Consider the following 18,458-nt stretch of genomic DNA (forward strand, 5'->3'; position numbering starts at 1 on the left):
AATCATTAATTCTCCAAGATGTTCTGTAAAAACAGATTTTCTAATTGAATGAATTTAAAAACTGAGGCATAGTATATCCCTCTCTTGAAAATTCACAGTGCTGATAAACATAAAGGCTTGCAATAAAAATAAACAAATAAACAAACCATAGTGAAACATGACTTATTTAATTTGTTAACTAATTATTTCCCAAACACACTGGCCATATAACCCTTTGTTGGAGTGCCAAATATTAATATTGCAAGGACCTAGTAGTATTCCATGGAACAGATGTTGAAAAAATTTTGCTTAGTACAAAGATAAGAGCTTGAGACTGCTGCCATTCCAACTTTTTAAATGTGTGCAGGTCAGTTATCTTCTCTGGGCTATAAAATGACTACTAGCTGACTTCTAGCTCACAGAATCTATGACTATGGCCAAATATACAGGACATAGTGAGAGATTAAAACACATGAAAAACTCATGCCTGGATTTAGGAAATTTAAAATTAGATAAAATAAATACTAGCATGTTAGAGAAGAGTATCGTACCCAGTAGCTCATAATGTTTAATAAACTTTTGCTAAATAAAAGAATATGAAAAGGATGTAAGTACATTTAAATGAAATAAACTGGTATAATAGGATCTAAAGTCAAGGATGAGTGATTGAAATGTATTAGGGATGCTCCTATGTAGATATAAATTTCAAGTGATTTAGAAAGAAAAGAAAGGTAATTAATATTCACCACTTACTATGTGCCAGATAATTTATAGATATTACATTACTCTTGACAAAGTTATGTGGCTTAGAACCTGTGCTCACTATCACACTTCTGCTAACTGCTGATGGAGAGGTTAGAACTAATATCCTGGCAATATTAATTTTAATTTCCCAGAATTTAGATCTCCCATAGTGTTCTGTAGAGGCAGCCATAGTCATAAATTCTCTGAGATAAAAAAGGAGCTCGGAAATTCCAGAGATCAACTTTCTCATTTTCAAGCTCTAAGTTCAATTTACTTTGTAACCTCTCAAAAATCATATTTGGAAAAAAAACTGTCTTTTTTTTACTGTTGCATTTTAATTATACAAAATAGGATGCATTGTGATACAGTGGTGTATGCACATGGCATAATTTGGTTGATTTCATTCCCCATTACCTTAGCTCTTCTTCCCTTCCTTCCTTCCTCAATTCCCCATCTTCTGCTCTACTGATTACCCTTCTAGTTTCATAAAAATCCCTTTCTTTTGCTTTTTCTCTCTAGCTGCCACATGAGAGAAACTCTGTGACCCTTGACTTTTACACAAAAAAGTGTACACCTTTTCCTTGACATCCTCACCAACATTTATTATTATTTGTATTCTTGATGCCTGCCATTCTAACTGGAGTGAGATGAAATCTCAGTGTAGTTTTTGATTTACATTTCCATGATAGCTAAGGATGTTGAACATTTTTTTTCCTTCATATATATACTGGCCTTTTGTATTTCTTCTTTTAAGAAATGCCTGTTCAGGGGCTGGGGATGTGGCTCAAGCGGTAGCGCACTCGCCTGGCATGCTTGCGACCTGGGTTCGATCCTCAGCACCACATACAAAAAAAGATGTTGTGTCCGCTGAAAACTAAAAAATAAACATTAAAATTCTCTCTCTCTCTCTCTCTCTCTCTCTCTCTCTCTCTCTCTCTTAAAAAAAAGAAATGCCTGTTCAGATCTTTTGTCCATTTATTGATTGGGTTATTATGGTTTGGGGGCATTATGTTTTTTTTAATGCTTTAGAAATTCTGGATGTTAATACCCTGTCAGAAGAGTAGCTGGCAAAGATTTTCTCCTGTTTTGAAGGCTCTCTCCTCACACTCTTGTTTCCTGTGCTGTACAGAGATTTTTAACTTGATGCCGCCCCATTTATTACTTCTTGGTTTTATTGCCTGAGCTTTAGGAGCCTTATTGAGGAAATTGTTGCCTGTGCTATATGTTGGAGTATTGCCCTTGTTTTCTTTTAGTTGAAATAAAGTTTTTAGGTCCAGGAAAGGAAATGTCCTTGATTTATAGCATGACTCTGGGTGAGGTTTTATTATTCTCTGAGTTGTCTCAGTGCCCATAATGGTGAAATAGTGTCAAAACTTCCCTGAAAGACATCATACATGAATGTGTGAAAATTAGAACCCACCTAGCAGGAAGGAGCTGTCAAGGGTGCTAAATACCCTGGCAAAGCACTTGCAGAGTGGTCCGGTGACATGCCTGAGAGGGATGTGAGTGAGAAGATTCTGTTAAGGGTTAATAACATCTTCTCAGAAAAAGGAATTAACATTATCACCTCCTCAGTGGTTCTTCCAGTGAGAAAACCATTTTGATTTATGAGCCACTACTGCCAGGTAGTACTTTAGAGTAGGCGTAAAAAGTGAATAGGGAAAATTGTGGGTAATATAAAAACATTTGTGTCAAAGAGTGGTCCAGAATGATGTGAAGGATGGAGAGAAGGGTGGAAAATAATAAGCAGAAAATGGAGATCTTATGAAGCAGATCTTGTTAGCTGGGTCTGTGGAAGAGAGCAGTGAAAAGGGATTTGTCATTTCTCTCTTTCAAGTCTTCAGAATGGAGGTGGCAAAGTAACCCCACTATGCCTTTGCTGTTTATCATTCTTCAGGGTTTCCTGGAAGAAGGGAGGGCTTTAGAAGGGGTTCTGGCAAGAGGCCAGTGTTAACTTGTGAACTGGCTGATTGTGTTTTATTTTTTTTTTCCCATGGGCTCAGACCTCCTAGTGACATGGGCTCACTCGGCACTGTCAAGGGAACCTCCTGAGCCACCTGATATCCAATCCCAGACTAAGCATTCTGTTTCAGGTGTGGGGACTTGGAAGCCCTGACAGCAGGATAACGCAGGTCTCCCCTTTTCTGTCTAGTTGTGTGATTCTGGAGGACTCAGTAGACCTCCCTGAGCTTTATTTTTCTCATCTGCAAAATGAGCGTTTTGAACCCAATGATCCCTTGGGTGCTACCTTGCTTTGCAGTGCCATGATTTTAACATCGCCCAGTAGGGCGCCACCTCATCCTGAAGATCCCGCAGGTCACCTGTGGACTTGGGCTGATCTGTGCCATCCATCTTCCCGACCCCCTTTTCCATAGCCTCCCGTGAAACATGGTAATCTGGTTTCCATGTGGGCTAATATTTCCTCCTAGCCACAAGGCAGCGGAGCTTCTGGTGCTGGTTTCCGCACTAAACTTGATGGTCTGATTTTTAAAGGAGCGGTAGGTTCTGAGGCAATTGTCTGGTTGTGTGTCCCCGAGTTACACTGCAGTGCTAAATGTTGGAGGCAATACCGGGAGAATCCAGGCGGGCAGGCTTCACCCAGAGAGGGAGGGTGAGGGGAGGAGAGAAACAGAGAGAGGAGAAGGGGAATGAGGAGGAGGGAGACAGAGGGATCGACCGAGACCCGAGAGCTGGAGAACGGAGAGGACACCAGAGCGAGAGTCGGGGACGACACCGAGAAACGCAGACGCGCAGGGAGGGGGCCGTGTATATATAGAAAGAGAACGCGATGCGGTAACACCTAGCCACCGAGACCGTGGGAGCCTCGCAGACCACGGAGAGCGGGGGAGTCCCACTTTCTCTGCCGAGCGGCCCCCGCCCCGCCTGGGTGCAAACAGCCGTCCGGGCTCGGCTGGGATCGTAAGGTGTCCTGTGCCCTGGACCCCGGAGCGTCGGTGCCAGAGCTGGGCTCCCGCCCGCCCCGCGCCTCCCGGGTTCGCGCTTCTCTTCTCCTTCAGATGGGACTGGCTCCCTCTCTTTGCAAAGCCAGGCCGGCCGGGAGATGTGAGCAGTAGCTAGCAGCTGGTGTGCCCTGGACGTCGCTGACCTCGGCACGCCCCGATCGTGTGTGTGTCTGTCCACATGAGTGGCTCTCCCAGCAGACCCAGGTAAGAACTTCCTGATCTTCCCGAGTCTTGGGAGAAACACACCTGGATACATGGCCGATGATAAGGAATCCCTGTGAAACTGGGGGTTGTGGAAATGTGGGGTTGGGGGTGGGGTATTATTTGTTCTCAACCTAATTTTCTTAGTGCAATATCAAAGTTACCAGAGGGCAAGGTAAAGCTATTAACATGGATTGTGGCCTGGCTGTGGTGTCCAACACCTGAGTCCCCAGGAAACCAGTGATAGATTACCTCCATCAATTTCCGGAGGTGGCCCAACTGGCTTCTTTCTTCATTCAGTGCTGGTGATGTGCCAAAAATAAGTGGTGAGGATGCGGTTCAAGACTTGAACATTGTGTCTGCTTCTTCCCGCCTTTCCCACAAAAGTCTGAACTGGGGGCACTGGCTTTCCTTGTTCTGGACTGTGCTTCCATTACTCCATCTGGCTGCCCCCCATGGATCTTTTGCATATCTCTCCTGCACTGTGGAAGTTGAAGACAGTGGCAGAAAGACAAAATGCACATCATGGGGTTTATCTGAAGGTACCTGGTGAGACTAGGGTTGGAGGTGGAAGGTTTAGCCATGGAAAGGACTCCTGGTTTGGAGGTAGGAATGATCGGGCTCTTCTTCCAGGGGTAACAGTTACTCTTGTGGAGTAGATGAAGGGGTGAGAAGATGTGGTCTTTAGAATGAAGTTGTGAGAACCCATCAGTCAACCTCAAGCCTGGAGAAACTTCATTCCTCAAAAAGTTTCTCTCTCAAGTTAATACAGGGACAAGCAGTGGATCAAGTGCATCCAGGCTCTGATTTCTGAATGACCTGAGGCAATTGTGAGAGAGATGTGCTACCCCAGGCCCAATGTTAAAGAGGAGGAGGAGTGGGAGGATTGTACATATCACATATGCATGGAAGATTCCTGGATTTTTCTGAGGAAATAATAATTTTTAAAAGGCTTGTAAAAAATAAAATAAGATGTTTTCATGACAGCAGCAGATGTAAAACTCCCACCACTCTGGCAAAAACAAATTTGTGCAGGGGGCTGAGCTGTCTTCTTTGCCAACACGTACTTGGACATATCCCCAGCTGGGGGCTCTTCTGGAGGGAAGGTCTTAGCTATGACTTAGGGAAGGTTTTCTCTGTTAGTTTAGGACACTGGTTGAAAATGCTATGTTTCTACCCCTTAGTTTAAGGTCTCACTGAATCCCTAATCTGATATGGAGGTTCATTGTGGAACAAACATAGTCAAAAAGAGCCACTCATACTTTCTAGTGTACCATTCTCCTCCTTCTCTCTCTCTCTCTCTCTCTTACACACACACATACACACACACACACACACACACACATTTAATAGCATTTAGGAGATTAGATGGCAAAGTATAAGCATGTGGCTCCTTTGTGAGCAGTTCAGTCTTGTTCTCTGGCTGAGGTGAATTCTTATTCCCTTTATTCAAGGTACCTCCCACCTTTGTTCCTTATTTGAAGACCATGTCTCTTGCTCATAGTGGATATCTCTATCCATGTCACCTTCACTGCCTTTGATGACGTATGGTGAGATCACCACTGTTTGCTTGAAGTCCTTCCCTTAGCTCATTTACTTGGGAACTTGTAACAGGCAGAGACATCATTGGAATTTGAGAGATCCAGGGTCTTAAAAGATTGTGTGGAAGTTTTGGTCTTCTCCATCCACATTCAAAAGTTGTTTGGTCTTAAAGATTTGAGGCTAGGCTTTGATGTAGGGTTGAAAAGAAACCATTTTGAGCAACTGATCAATACCTAACCAAACTGGGGTGCTGTTGTAATATCTTAAATTGGCATTGCCTTCAAATTCGAGTGCTTTATTTGGTGGCTTGCTATATTCAAGGATCATAGATCTTGAATGAAATCACATTTTTATAAGGAGATGGCATTGGTCCTTGCCACCACCTCCCATCCTTTGCTCTTGGACTATAGCTGTCATTTGATGTCCTTGCAGATGAGCTCCCACCTCATACATCTGCAGTTGGTAGACTTGTAACTCAAATCACCAGCCTCAGGGATACAGCTGTGCTCCAAAGACCTTTCCAGGGCTCTGCTCCCAGTGGCTGCTACTTTTGCACAGGTGGCTTGTAGTTTTCAGCTGTTTGTAGCTTTGGGGCGCTGTTTACAATTCTGTTACAAATTATCAGCCTTTCCTTGTTGCTTTTCTTTGTGGGTGCTGCCACAATTTCTACCCTGGTTTGGTTTTCATGGATCTTTCAGCTTGATGAGAATCTTTTCTTTTTTCCTCTCCTTTCCCCTCTTGCACCTGTGGATTGGCACCTCAAGAACTATATTTCTTTTTCAGGGTATGCACAATCATTCTTCAAATGGCAATAATTGCATGGTCTCTTAATTTGATCTAGTACCCTAATCTGTACAGAACAGAAATATGGCAAGTATTTTTTTTAGCTGTTAGATTCCATACAGCTTTTATTTTGATGTATGCAAAGTCTGGCTTCTAAGACATGCCCCAATATCCCATCTGCTTTGTACTTACTGCATTGCACATCTGCACAATAATGGTTGTTGCTAATAGGAGGTAGGAGATATGAAAACAGCATTACAGCAGAGAGAGACAGGTTTTAGGAAATAGGATTCTGAGGAGTCACGTGTTCTTATGAGGGTCACCTTAATTTATTAAAGCCTCATTTAGTGTATGTGAAAATAGAGTGCATTAGATGGAGGAACACTTGGCAGGAGACTCATGTACAGATTTGTAAGATTGCCATAAAAATAGGAATTTAAGTTCTTTTATATAGTGGGTTGGCATTGATGAGTCTGAGTTAGTGGTCTGCTAACCACACTTTCTCATAGACTTTTCTCATATCAACAGTGAAGTTTTATCTTCAGAGAGAAGAATATCACTTGTCGTTCACAGGCACCACTGGCAAGGACCCCTTGGAAGCATTTTGAAGGAGCTGCACAAAGGTGGTTTATTAGCCACCAGAACAGGCTTGAAACAACCTGACTTATTTGGAAGTTGGTCAAATATTGGGACCTTCCTGAGACCTTTAAGAGACAGGAAGCAGCCGGCATCTCTCCTGTCACCATCCCATGAGCTTTGGTGGAGCTCTGGAACCTCTGGTGAAGGAGAATTTTTTTCTTCTCTGAGCCAGGTTTTTAACAGAGTTAATTTGAAGGTGGCTGTGAGCTTCAAGGGTTGGAACAGGAGAATGCAACTTGAGCATGTATTTTTGAGAAAGCCTTCTTAAAAATAAAAAATGATTTATTGAAAACACAAGACCAGTGATGCACCTCCTGCTGCTCCCCCTCCCACCATGGTTGCTGAGCTCAATGAATTCTAAACATATTTAGCTAGATGAGGGAGTATAAAAAAGACAGCTTCTACAGCTCATCTGCCATTTGATCTCTAAAATTCCATCTTTATGGGCATCTCCTGTGTCTGGGATTTGGGGAAGGGAGCAGAGAGAGAGTGAGGGCAGAGGAGAGCAATTCTTAGAAAAGTTTGTGAGACCCAGTGGGCCAGAAGACTGGCTACCTCAGGAGGCCAGAGCAGCCAGGTAAGGATGCTGGAGGCATGGGAGGAGAACAGGTCCCTGGAGTGGAGAAAACGAGGAAAGACACATGGAAATGATGAAGGAGAGGAGGGTATGGCAGCAGAGAGAGAAACAGGCCAAGTGGGAGGAAAAAGAGGAAACAGATGGGCCAAGAGGAAGATGCAGAGAGTATATGCAAGAAAAGGGCACAGAGGGGAAAAGAGCAGAAGATAAGTGGAAGCGGCACCTTGCCTGCAGGTTTTCTCTGTCTTTTCCCCCTGGCAGAAGGAGACCATGAGCGAGCCAGCGGAACACTGTGGTTTCTGTGCTTGGGAGGCTCCGCGTTGATGCTGTCAAGCCTCAACCCCTCACGGCGGCTCGTTCTATTTTTACATTTGGCAGAAATGAAATTAAACAAATGACCCTGTGATGGCGTTTTTCATGAAGATTTTATCCAGCACACCCACACAGCCAGTGCCGGATTGGCTGAATATTTAGCATAATATTCTATTTAATCAGATAAGAAGGCATCCTCCAGACAGTGGCAGGCACGAAACCTGGCCTTTGTTAATGGCCCATAAAGAACTGCTTTGATGAGGGTGGTAGAAGCCAGAAAGGAACCTTGTTCCCTGGTTTAGTTGGCAGGAAGAATCAGTCTAGTTAAGGAGTTCTGCAGGAGCTCAGCATTTCCCCTCTCATGCTTTTTTTTTTTTTTTTTTTTGGCTCTGGGTTTGATTCCAGTGTTTGTGGGACTTCTTGGTCCAATTCTCCTTAGAGATCTTATTGGTGGTAAAAATAAAATAAAAGACTTGCTTTGGCTGAACTTACTCTCAGTGGAAACACTACTTAGAATTTGGGTATTCGCCCTATTTTTGGCCTGGCCAAGGGAGCTCATCTCTGCTGCCGTGACAGTGCTTAGGCAGCAAGTGTAATGAGGTTGTTGTACATCTTGGACTTGGTGAGAACACAAAGCACATAATATCTTATTGGTTTAGACATGGACTATGTCCCCTAAGTCCCAGGACATCTAGTAGAAATTGAATGCACGTGCCTTTGTATATAATCAACAATGCAAATTAAGAGGTACAATTAAACAGTTAAGGTTGGTTGGGTAGATGTGCAAATGTAAGACTATTCAAAAGACTTGTCATTGTCTTGCACATTTGTGTATATAATAGGATATTTGTGGGTTCTTCTTCCTTATCGTTGAAAGATTATATAATTCCTCTGTTATTAACCTCTAAAATGCTATTTTGACATGTCCACCATCTAGATAGACTCAGCTGAATCAGGTCTGACTTCAAAGGGAACAATGAGTGAGACAGTTTAACTGAGAAAGTAATGCTTCTTCCTACTTGCTGGCCTTGTAGGGGTTGATCTTTCTTTTTGGCACAAACAGTTTTACTAGCCAGAGAATATTCCCTGCAGTGACTATAAAAATGTATCTTAGTCTTTGACTCAGGGAGTGATTGAGAGCATTGACATGAACCACATGGATGTGGTTCAAAGACTCAAGGAAATATAGGATTGACAGTCCATTAAGGAAAAAGCAAAAGCCAATTTCCTCCCTAGCCCTGCTTTTAAGCAGGCATCTGTTTGCATTTTTTTCTCAATGTTCTTTTTTCTTGGCTATCTTGTGGTCGCAGTGTGTCTGGCATGGCTTTGAAATCAAGAAACCTTCTTATGTATGCATGTTGAGGAAGAAGAATAAAGACAAACCCAGGTTAGGACTTCCTTTACTACTCCCAGGGGTGAAGCCTCTGCCTTGTAAGTGCTTTGAGTTGAGCATGTTTCCACAGTGTCAGCTGCACAAGCCCCTGGAGCAGGACATGAATGTCCCCACTGCTGCCTTGTCATGTGTTTCCCCTAGACATCTATAACGGGGTCCAAATTCTCTTCACTCTCCAATCTTTGTAAAGACAAATTTGCAGAATGAATTCCTGAACTTGTTTGGAAATAGAGAGCTTAAACAAAGTCTTTATCCAAAGTTCCCTTGTTCCTGGTGAGGATGATAGTTAGCCTTTTCACAGGATGGCCAATAAACAAAGAACCTCTGAACTCTTCATTATTATTACTTTATTACAGGTCAAGTATCTCTTATCTGAAATGAGTGTGACCAGAAGTGTTTTGAATTTTGAAATATTTGCATATACACAATGAGATGTGCCTTGTGTGAGGGACCTGACTCTAAGTAGGAAATTGATTTGTGTTTTATGTGTGCCTTGTACACATAGCCTAAAAGTTATTTTACATGGTATTTTAATGCACTTTTTTTGGGGGGGGGGCAGTGTTGGCAATTGAACCCAGGGCCTTGCACAAACACCTCTATGGCCTTTCACAAAAAGTCAGATGTAGAATTTTCTACATTGTGGTGCCAAAAATTGAATATTGGATCATTTCAGATTTTCACATTAGGGATACTCAACCTGTATTATTAAAATATCATTTATATCATGAGTTATCACATATAGAGACTTTATGCAGAATAAATGATTATCATCCACATTTTACAGTTACAGAAATTAAGGCACAGAGATAGTATGTCCAAGATCACTTGGGCAGTAAGTGCTATATCCAGGACTTACATCCATGTTCTATTTTAAACACCATGATTTTCCACACCATGCTTCCTTTATAGACTTCACCTTAAATTTTCAGTGCTATCCCCTTTTCACCATTTTTCTCATCATCTGACATCATTTATGTCTACAGGTGTGGGTATCCGAGTACTTCCTTTGTAGTTGGTACACAAAGGGATTCCCTAAAATATGAACCAATGCAAACCTAATTAAAGGAATTTAGGACAGAGAGCTAGACTGTATCCATTTCCTTAAGACCTACTGCCTCTTTTATTTTATTTTATTTTTGTAGGTTTTGGCATGATAATCACTGCCAAGTTGTCTTGACATTTAAGTCACAAAACTTGCTGAATGAAAGTTGGCATTATACCTCCCTCTTATAACTATGCTACCCTCCTTTTCTACAGATTATCCTTAAAGGTGAATCGTGCTCCATAGCTTGCTCTAGGTGAAACAGTGGTTAAATAAATTTCTGTAAGGCAAAGAAATGAGAGCAGAATTTAAGGGAGACTGGCACTTCCAAAAGAGAGCTGAGTCTGGTCCCTTATGATTCAAACCTCTGTAAACCAGCTTTTGGTCTTTCTTCATCTTGGCTAGGGCTATTCCATCCATTTGAACTCAGTTGGCAACAATCAATAGAGAATGTTAAGTTCTGGTCTCGGCTGGTCTTTTGCATGCATGAGCTTCCTGCTATTTGTCTGAGAAAGTACAAACCCAGGTAAATAAGGCCATGCTGATGGCTTTATTTAGCAATTAGACCAACTCAGACTGAATAATATATTCTGACTTGTCAAAAAGCAGGAAAAGGTTAGCAGAAACAGCAGGGCTAATTCCTCAGAGTGTTTGCTTAACTGTGATGAGGTTAGAGTACTTTATAAAATTGGGTTAAAAAATAATTTTACCCATTCCTTTTCTTTCTTCTAAAGTATGATAATTCTTAAGACACTGACATACTATGGGGATTTGAGTCATCATGTTAGGGTTAGGTTTTGACTCTTCTGTCTGAAGCCTGATATCTCTTAGCAACAGCCACATTTAATTTAGGCATTGAGCCTTTGGGCTACCTTGTTTTTATAACTGCACCGAAATGATGGGACTGTGATCGAGTTTGGACAATTGATCTTGGGAGAGAATGAAAGGTGGTACAACAAGTCTGAAACAGGAGAGAGAAGAATACAGACATCTCTACTTATGGATTTTTATTCCTATGTGAGCAATGAAGCAAAATAAGTTGTTGATTAGAATCTAGGTTTCTCAGAGCATCAGAGAAATACCCTTATCTCTGTTCTTTTCTATGGCAGTCTTATCTCTATCAATTGTGGACAGGATGTGATGTGCCCTCCCCTCAATTTTACACTGTTTTTGCTTATTTCTGTCATGTTTTTACCACATCCTCCCTTTATGCTCTTTCAAACATTTGTTCAACAAGAAACAAGGTAAGTGTTGGGGATATGGAGTTGAAGAAGACACTGTTCTTTCTTCAGGGAGCTCAAGGTCTAGTAAGGAAGACAGACATATAGTAGATGAGCCAAAGGCACCTCGGTAATGACCATAAAGAGGAGAACAGGTGTGATAGGAATGCCGAAACCACGACACTGAGCAGAACAATCCAGATGAGTCTAGGAGGGCTTTTACAGAGGCTATATTTGAATTGTGATTCCAAAGGTGACTAGATGTGCTCCAGATAGAAAAGAATGAAGTCTTATTTGAGGCAGAGGGGCAGCATGAGTAAAGGCATGAATTAGTGATGTGCTCTCTGCATTTTTGTGCTTGGAAATAAAGTGTGCTGTCAGAGAAGTGAGGAGACTGGAGAAGTTGAGGTGAGATTGTAAAAGTCCAGCTATAGGATTCTTATTTAACTGAGACAGCAGGTGTTTTTCAGCAGGAGGGTAAGAAAGAACAGATTGGTTTTTAGAAACAGAACTCTGACAGTCATGTAGAGGATGAACCAAAACAGGAAGAATCCAACATTATGATTAGATTCCATAAAGATGCCTGCTGGGGTGTCCAGGTGAGACTGGAAGGGGCTTGATGTCTGGTAAGACAGAGGAGGAAATAGGTTCAGATATAGACCTAATTAAAAGAAAGGTCACCAAAATTTGATGGCAGGAGGATAGTGGAGACTAAGGGAAGGAAGAGGAGGAGCACAGAATGCATTCATATCCTAGCTTGATGTTATCTAAGCTAGGTGAATGGCCATAACTTGAGATATGAAGCATCAAAAAAGAAGCAGAGTTAAAAGATAAGGAAATGAGATCAAAATCTGAGCAGGACAAAGATTGAAAAGAGGACAGTGTAGTAAACATGTAGGGTGTCATTCATAAAAGTGGTACAACACAGTTTCCGTTAAGTTGCAGGAAAAGATGGGACAGGAACAAGAGAGTGACATGGCACAGCTTAGGAACTGAAGACAGCAGAGACTTGGGACACTACTATCAATAATTGAAGGAGAGCTGGGGTTGTGGCTCAGCAGTAGAGCGATTGTCTAGCATGTGTGAGGCACTGAGTTCAATCTCTCAAGACCACGTGTAGGGCTGGGGATGTGGCTCAAGCGGTAGCGCGCTCGCCTGGCATGCGTGCAGCCCGGTTCGATCCTCAGCATCACATACCAACAAGGATGTTGTGTCTGCCGAGAACTAAAAAATAAATATTGAAAAAAAAAAAAGACCACGTGTGAATAAGTAAAATAAAGGTCCATTGACAACTAAGAAAATAATTTTTAAAAAATACTTGAAGGAAAGGAAGGAAGAGGAATGACACCTCATATGGGAAGAAAGAATGAAAAAAATTAGGAGAATCATTTTACTGTGTTTATCAATAAGGGAAAACAGGTAGAAAGAAAAGGGTTGAAGATACAGGAAAGGGAAGAGACAGATTCTTGAGAACTCAAGAAGGAACATAATTTAACAAACAAAACATAGCAGGAAGGATTATATTTGTAGAGGGAAGAATGGAAGGGAACTAATATTTATTATTTGTCAAAAAATTCTCCAGTGAAATCTTTTTTTTTTTTTTTTTTTTTTTTTTGGTACTGAGGATTGAACCCATGGGTGCTTGACTACCGAGCCACATCCACAGCCCTTTTTTATATTTTCATTTTTAAGGCTGGCTTTGAACTCCTGATCCTCCTGCCCCAGCTTCCCGAGCCACTGGAATTACATGTGTGAGGCATGTGCCACCACACCTTGCCTCATTGAAATCTTTTAAAGAAAGAGATGTCCCTTTATTGGAGAAAATAGCAAAAAATGAGTCCTCCTTGCAGAAGTATGCACATGAAGGACCATCAAAAGGCTCTTTGAGAGAGAACTTCCATTTCCTCTGTGAGGAAGAGGTGAAATCATCTTTTGAGAATAGAGTGGGGTGAAGTAGGGAGTTTAAAAAGAAGGGAAATGTTTTGCAGAGGCAAAAAAATCATTAAATGAAGACAAGTACAATAATTTCCTATAGAATGTTAGCACCCACCAGAGTCAGAAACCATATCCTGTCGTGACAGTCATCTCAATCTTAGCCATAGCCCATGAAGAGGACAGGAAGGGCAGCTGGCGGAACTCCTCTGGGTGAATGTGTTGTGAAGGCTCAGCAGAATCAGAGGCACTGAGCATGTAGAAGACTCTCATTGAGCCGAAACCAAGGGAAGGAAAACTAGAAGGTGACTGTTGAACAGAAAGAATGATAAGAAAAGATTTAAGGAAGGAATAAAATGAGAAATTTGAACCAATTGGAGATTGAGATCTTGACAGATCTCAGAAGTGCTTTGAGATTCTAGGTTAACATCCCAATAAAGACTACCACAGCATACGTGCCAAGTGGCCACACACTTTTAACTGCCATTTGCCATATGTGTGTCATCAAAAATTGAAGTGGTTTATTGTTGAACAGAAGGGCTGTGAAAGTCAACACTGGATAATCCTTCTCCATTCTGGTTAGTTCCATATGGACCTCAGGAAACAGCGCTGTGTGAGGTGATGTCTCGTGGTCTGTCTGACCAAATCCTACAACTGGGTACAGATGCAGAAGCTGGATGATAGGTATTTTGATGAGTTTCTAAAATACATTACTTGGGAGGTCCAAGTCACATAATTTTTTTTTAAACCTGGACTATATATATATATTTTTAAATTTTATGTCATAGTGCTTTAAAATAAATTTGTCCCTTTCATAGAAAAGTTCCTATGTCTCATTTCATGAAACTTTAGGTTCATGAAATAAATTTTCTAGGCCATTCCCCACACCTCCACTTCAGCCAAGGAAAATGACGGTTTGCATTTTCATGCAATCTGGCCTATTCCATGGGCTTGATTCACCTCTTCGTAGCCATTCGCTTCCTCCAAGTGTTGTCACCAGAAGCCAGGCATAGGATGGACCTGCTGAGGCAGATAAAGGCTCTTTCTGTCATTCAGGGAACAGCACCAGCAGGTGGGCTCCTTGCCTGTCTGGCTCTTTCTGACTTGTTCTATTTGAATTCTCTATGATGTGTCTGTCTCTGCTCTCCGCCCCCCCCCCAACTCATCCCCTGTATCTAGATGTTGTTTACTGGGTTGTTAAAACATCTGTAGTTTGATGCAACTGCATGTCTCCGGTCTACTTACAAATACCAAGAGGAAACAGCTTCCTAACTATCTGTGAACAATTGATGTCATCCAAAAAGAGCTTTATAAATCAGGGGAAAAAATACCTCAGTTGTGTTTTATCTGCCTGCGTATTTGTTCACCTCCATTACAGGGCACTGAAGCAAGGCCTGACAGTGCTCTTTCTGTGTCAGTCTGTTATTCTTCCGTACAGGTGGTTCTGATTTCTTCCAGTGTTATTACAGTAGGAGACTAAATGTAATTACCCAGGGCTTCAATTTAGACGTCAAACACAATTACACATGAAACCATGAGTGTCCTTCTCATGATTCAGTTGTTACTTAGTTTTATGGTGAACTCTGGGATAAGAAACACTTAAAGTTAGGATCTTGGCTGCTTTTGAGGTTTTCCTTTCATATATTCCTGTCCATGGAGGAGCCTGGAGTCACTTTATTTATCCCTTTATAGATGAAGAAAATGAGGCTCAGGGAAGAGAAGTAAGTCATTTATTTAAGTTCCTAAGTTCACTGGTGATAGATTTGGGACTGGCACCCCCATCTCCTGACACAGAATTGAGTGCTCTGCCTCTCTCAGCAGAGGAGGTTCACCCTCCAGTTGCTGGAGGAGGGAGTACTTCAGGTGGCATGGAGTGACGTTCCCACTGAGGTGATAGTTCATGGGGCACCATGTAAAATATTCTCCTCAGCTTGTCCTATTGCGGATTATTTTGCAAACTTTTATCCTGTACTCAATCTTTTTTTCTTCTCCCCTCATTTTCTGGAGGGTGTGTGCTTAAGGGAGAGTGATTTGAGCAAGTAAATTTCGTTTTACCATTACACATTTTAAACCTTGTGCATACTAGTAAAAAAATGGGTCCTTTGATTATTTGTGTCACCTTCTGTTAACAGGCAGAGGTGTGTGTTGATAATTGAGAGCTGACCCTTTCTAAACATCTCGGTCTCTTATACAGCAGAGAGGCTAGAAACATGTAGAAGGCTAGAAACATGGATTGAGTTTTCCTGGTCTTTTAGCCGGAATGTTTGGGGGCAGGGAGCATGTAGGAGAACTTGAGGTAGGTGGACATAGATCTCCTTGACTGATTGCAAGTGATCTATGACCTGATGTCTGGCCTGCTAAGATATGACTGAGAGTCTGTGACCTGCACAGTGGAGGAACCTGAGGGATGGTACTACAGCTCCAGGCTCCCCTTTCAGAAGAGGTGAAAGTTCTTCCAGATCCCTGGTTGGGCGTTATAGGTCAGGTTGGTGGAGTTCACGTTTATTGCTACAGAAAGGCCCTAAGCAAGGGTCCCTATCTCTGAGATTTTTGTCACCCCATAAGAATACTGGAAAAGATAAAATATACTTAGGAAGGAGGAAATCTCCAAGGTGCATAGATGCACACATAGCTGGGAGAAGATGACGTGACTGTGGACCAGAAAGGTATGGGAAGGAAGTGAGAGAATGAAGGAAGTCCTCTGAGATAGTTTCCTGGTTTCCCACCTCTGCCCCTCTGGAACATGAATTAATAAGTTACATTGTCGAACTTTTGAAGAAATCATACAGTCTCCTATTGCCGGGGTTTAAGGTTCCTAAAAGTTTAGCTGTACAGAACTGGTGATCATTTTGGAGAGTTATTTCTATTGCTGATTATTTTGCTCTCTGGTTTTGCTTTGCTCAGGGAGAATCCCATCTGGACAAACTATCAGTTAACAGCCGTGTAGTCATCCATGTTAATAGCTTTACTGAGTACCTATTCAGACATGCCAGTGACGAAGAGAAATGTGGCCTGTGGTGGGAGTTTCAATGTATTACTAGTATCTATGCTGTGATTATTTTCTTGGTCTGTTCAAATGCTATTAACTGCTTCCAAAATGTTATCAATGATGTGTTTGTAGTCTGGATTGTGTCTCTGTTATCTGTGTTATTATTTATGTCTGTTCTTAAATAACTCATCAATTAATTTTGTGTTTTGTCTGTCCAGTTCTCCCCAGCCCCAGTTAAACCGAGTCTGATTTTCCAAGTTAGGCCATTTGCTATTGAGTCCCAGAGACAGAAAATGGTAATGTAAAATCTGCATTCCTAGTAACAGCCCCTTCCTCTCTCATAGTAAACTACTGTCTCTGTTCAACCTTTAACTGAAACCACAGCGCAGAGTTTCAAGGAGCCCTCTCTTAAACATGGGTATCGTTAAGGTCCAGAGATTTCTAACCGCAGATTTGCTACCTTTGGAATAAAAGCCTGAGAGCAGCCTAACTCGAATCTAATGCAGGAAGGGCAAGTTAAAAACAGATTTGACATCCTTGAGATCACTGACCTAAGGGTATTTCAGCTTCCGAGTTTTATTTTGATAACAGCCTCCTGTGGTACTTGTCTGCCATTTGGTTAAATTATTGCAAAGCAACAGAGAGTGAATCTCTGCTTTTATTTCCAGATCACTCCACTGTACGACTAATGGGTTCTCGCTCTGGGCTGAGTGCTTGGGTCATGAAATGTCAGATGTGGGAAAAGCCATTCTAGGAATGAGCTATACTAAAATATCATTTAAAGCCCTGTTGCTGGGTTGCCATCATTTAGGTGGGGCACAATAGCATCTGTCTTCTCCATGTCACATGGAGCAAAGTAGTCACAGAGCTTCAGTAAATGATTTATTTGACCTTGGCAATGATCCAGATCAAATCTATAGCTGAAGAATCATCTTCATCACCATTATCATTGTTTTCATTAACAATCTTTTACTGAGACTTTGTGTGCCAAACATTTTGTTAAGAACAGTGCATTCATGATCTCACTTTATTCCTTCATCACAGCCAGTATTTTTAATTTTCCAATTTCACAGATGAGAAGACCAAGATTTGCAAGACTAAAAACTTCCTCAAGGTTTTTTAGTAGTAGACACATCTGAGGTTCAAATTTGGATCTGATTTTAGAGCATGAGATTCCCACATAACTATGTTATATAAAACTAAGCAATCAGAAACTATTTATCAGGCATTTCCCCTTTCTGAAATATTGTGTTAAATTTATGGGAATGGGGATACAAAGACACATAAGTTACTGCCCACCTCTACATTGTTGCTCAAAAAGTCATTTAAAAGTAATTGACAGTTTATGAAATGATCAATAAGGGAAATATAATAAATATCATTGATAAAGAGGAGTCTTGAAGAAAGTGAGATTCACACTGGGCTTTGAAGAGTGGACGAGTTTGACACAAATGGAAACATTTCACATAAAAGAGGTGATGAGTCCAACAGTAAAGGGAGGAGAATGTTGAAGGGAGGAGAGTGGTTGGAAGTGGGTAGATGACAAACTATCCGGGAATGAAGTATTTGCACACTCATCTGGTCAACAGATTTTTACTGAGTGACTGCTATGTAGAGGTGCTGTCTAGGGAAAGAATGAGAGAGAAGGGTGAATAGGGGCATTAGAGCCTCTTTGAACATCCAGTTTAGGATCTGGAACTTTATATTGCAGATCTGAAGCTCACAATCTGCAGTCTAGAAGTGTAGAGTCAATGACGTCTAGCAGGTAGAGGGTTTCAGATGTGACAAAGAGAAGGTAAGGAGATTACAGACCAAGATGATATGTTTGAATTTGAGAGCTGGACTATCAGTGATCTTGAAGAATACATTTCTATAGTGCACTAGGGACATTAGTCCTATTGCAGGAGATGAAGAAGTGAATGAGAAATGATGGTCATACAGAAAAAGCTGTTCATTTTGCCTGTTCAGTGACTAAAAGAGAAGAAAATGAGGTTAACAACAGCAGGGATAAAGATTTGATCAAAGATTTCCTTTCTCAAAATTGGCAAAATCAGTACATATTTGAAAATGGAAGTTATAGACAGAAGAAACCAAAGAAATTAGAGGCAAAAGATATAAAAGAGGGAATTTTTTTCTGCCCAC

At 41.5% G+C, this 18,458-nt stretch overlaps 1 protein-coding gene across 2 annotated transcripts in view; it reads left to right on the forward strand.

Annotated features, from left to right (window-relative positions):
• The first annotated feature begins 3,868 nt into the window (after window positions 1–3,868).
• Gramd1b (GRAM domain containing 1B) overlaps window positions 3,869–18,458 on the forward strand; it is a 273,207-nt gene continuing 258,617 nt past the window's right edge. Inside the window, exon 1 of one of the 2 annotated variants that reach the window (XM_078047208.1) lies at window positions 3,869–3,890. The gene's annotated coding sequence lies outside the window, so the exon portion shown is untranslated. The remainder of the gene's footprint in view (window positions 3,891–18,458) is intronic. The other variant, XM_078047198.1, reaches the window with a different exon arrangement.

Source organism: Ictidomys tridecemlineatus, chromosome 4, assembly GCF_052094955.1.
Source record: "Ictidomys tridecemlineatus isolate mIctTri1 chromosome 4, mIctTri1.hap1, whole genome shotgun sequence".
NCBI classification, from domain to species: domain Eukaryota; kingdom Metazoa; phylum Chordata; class Mammalia; order Rodentia; family Sciuridae; genus Ictidomys; species Ictidomys tridecemlineatus.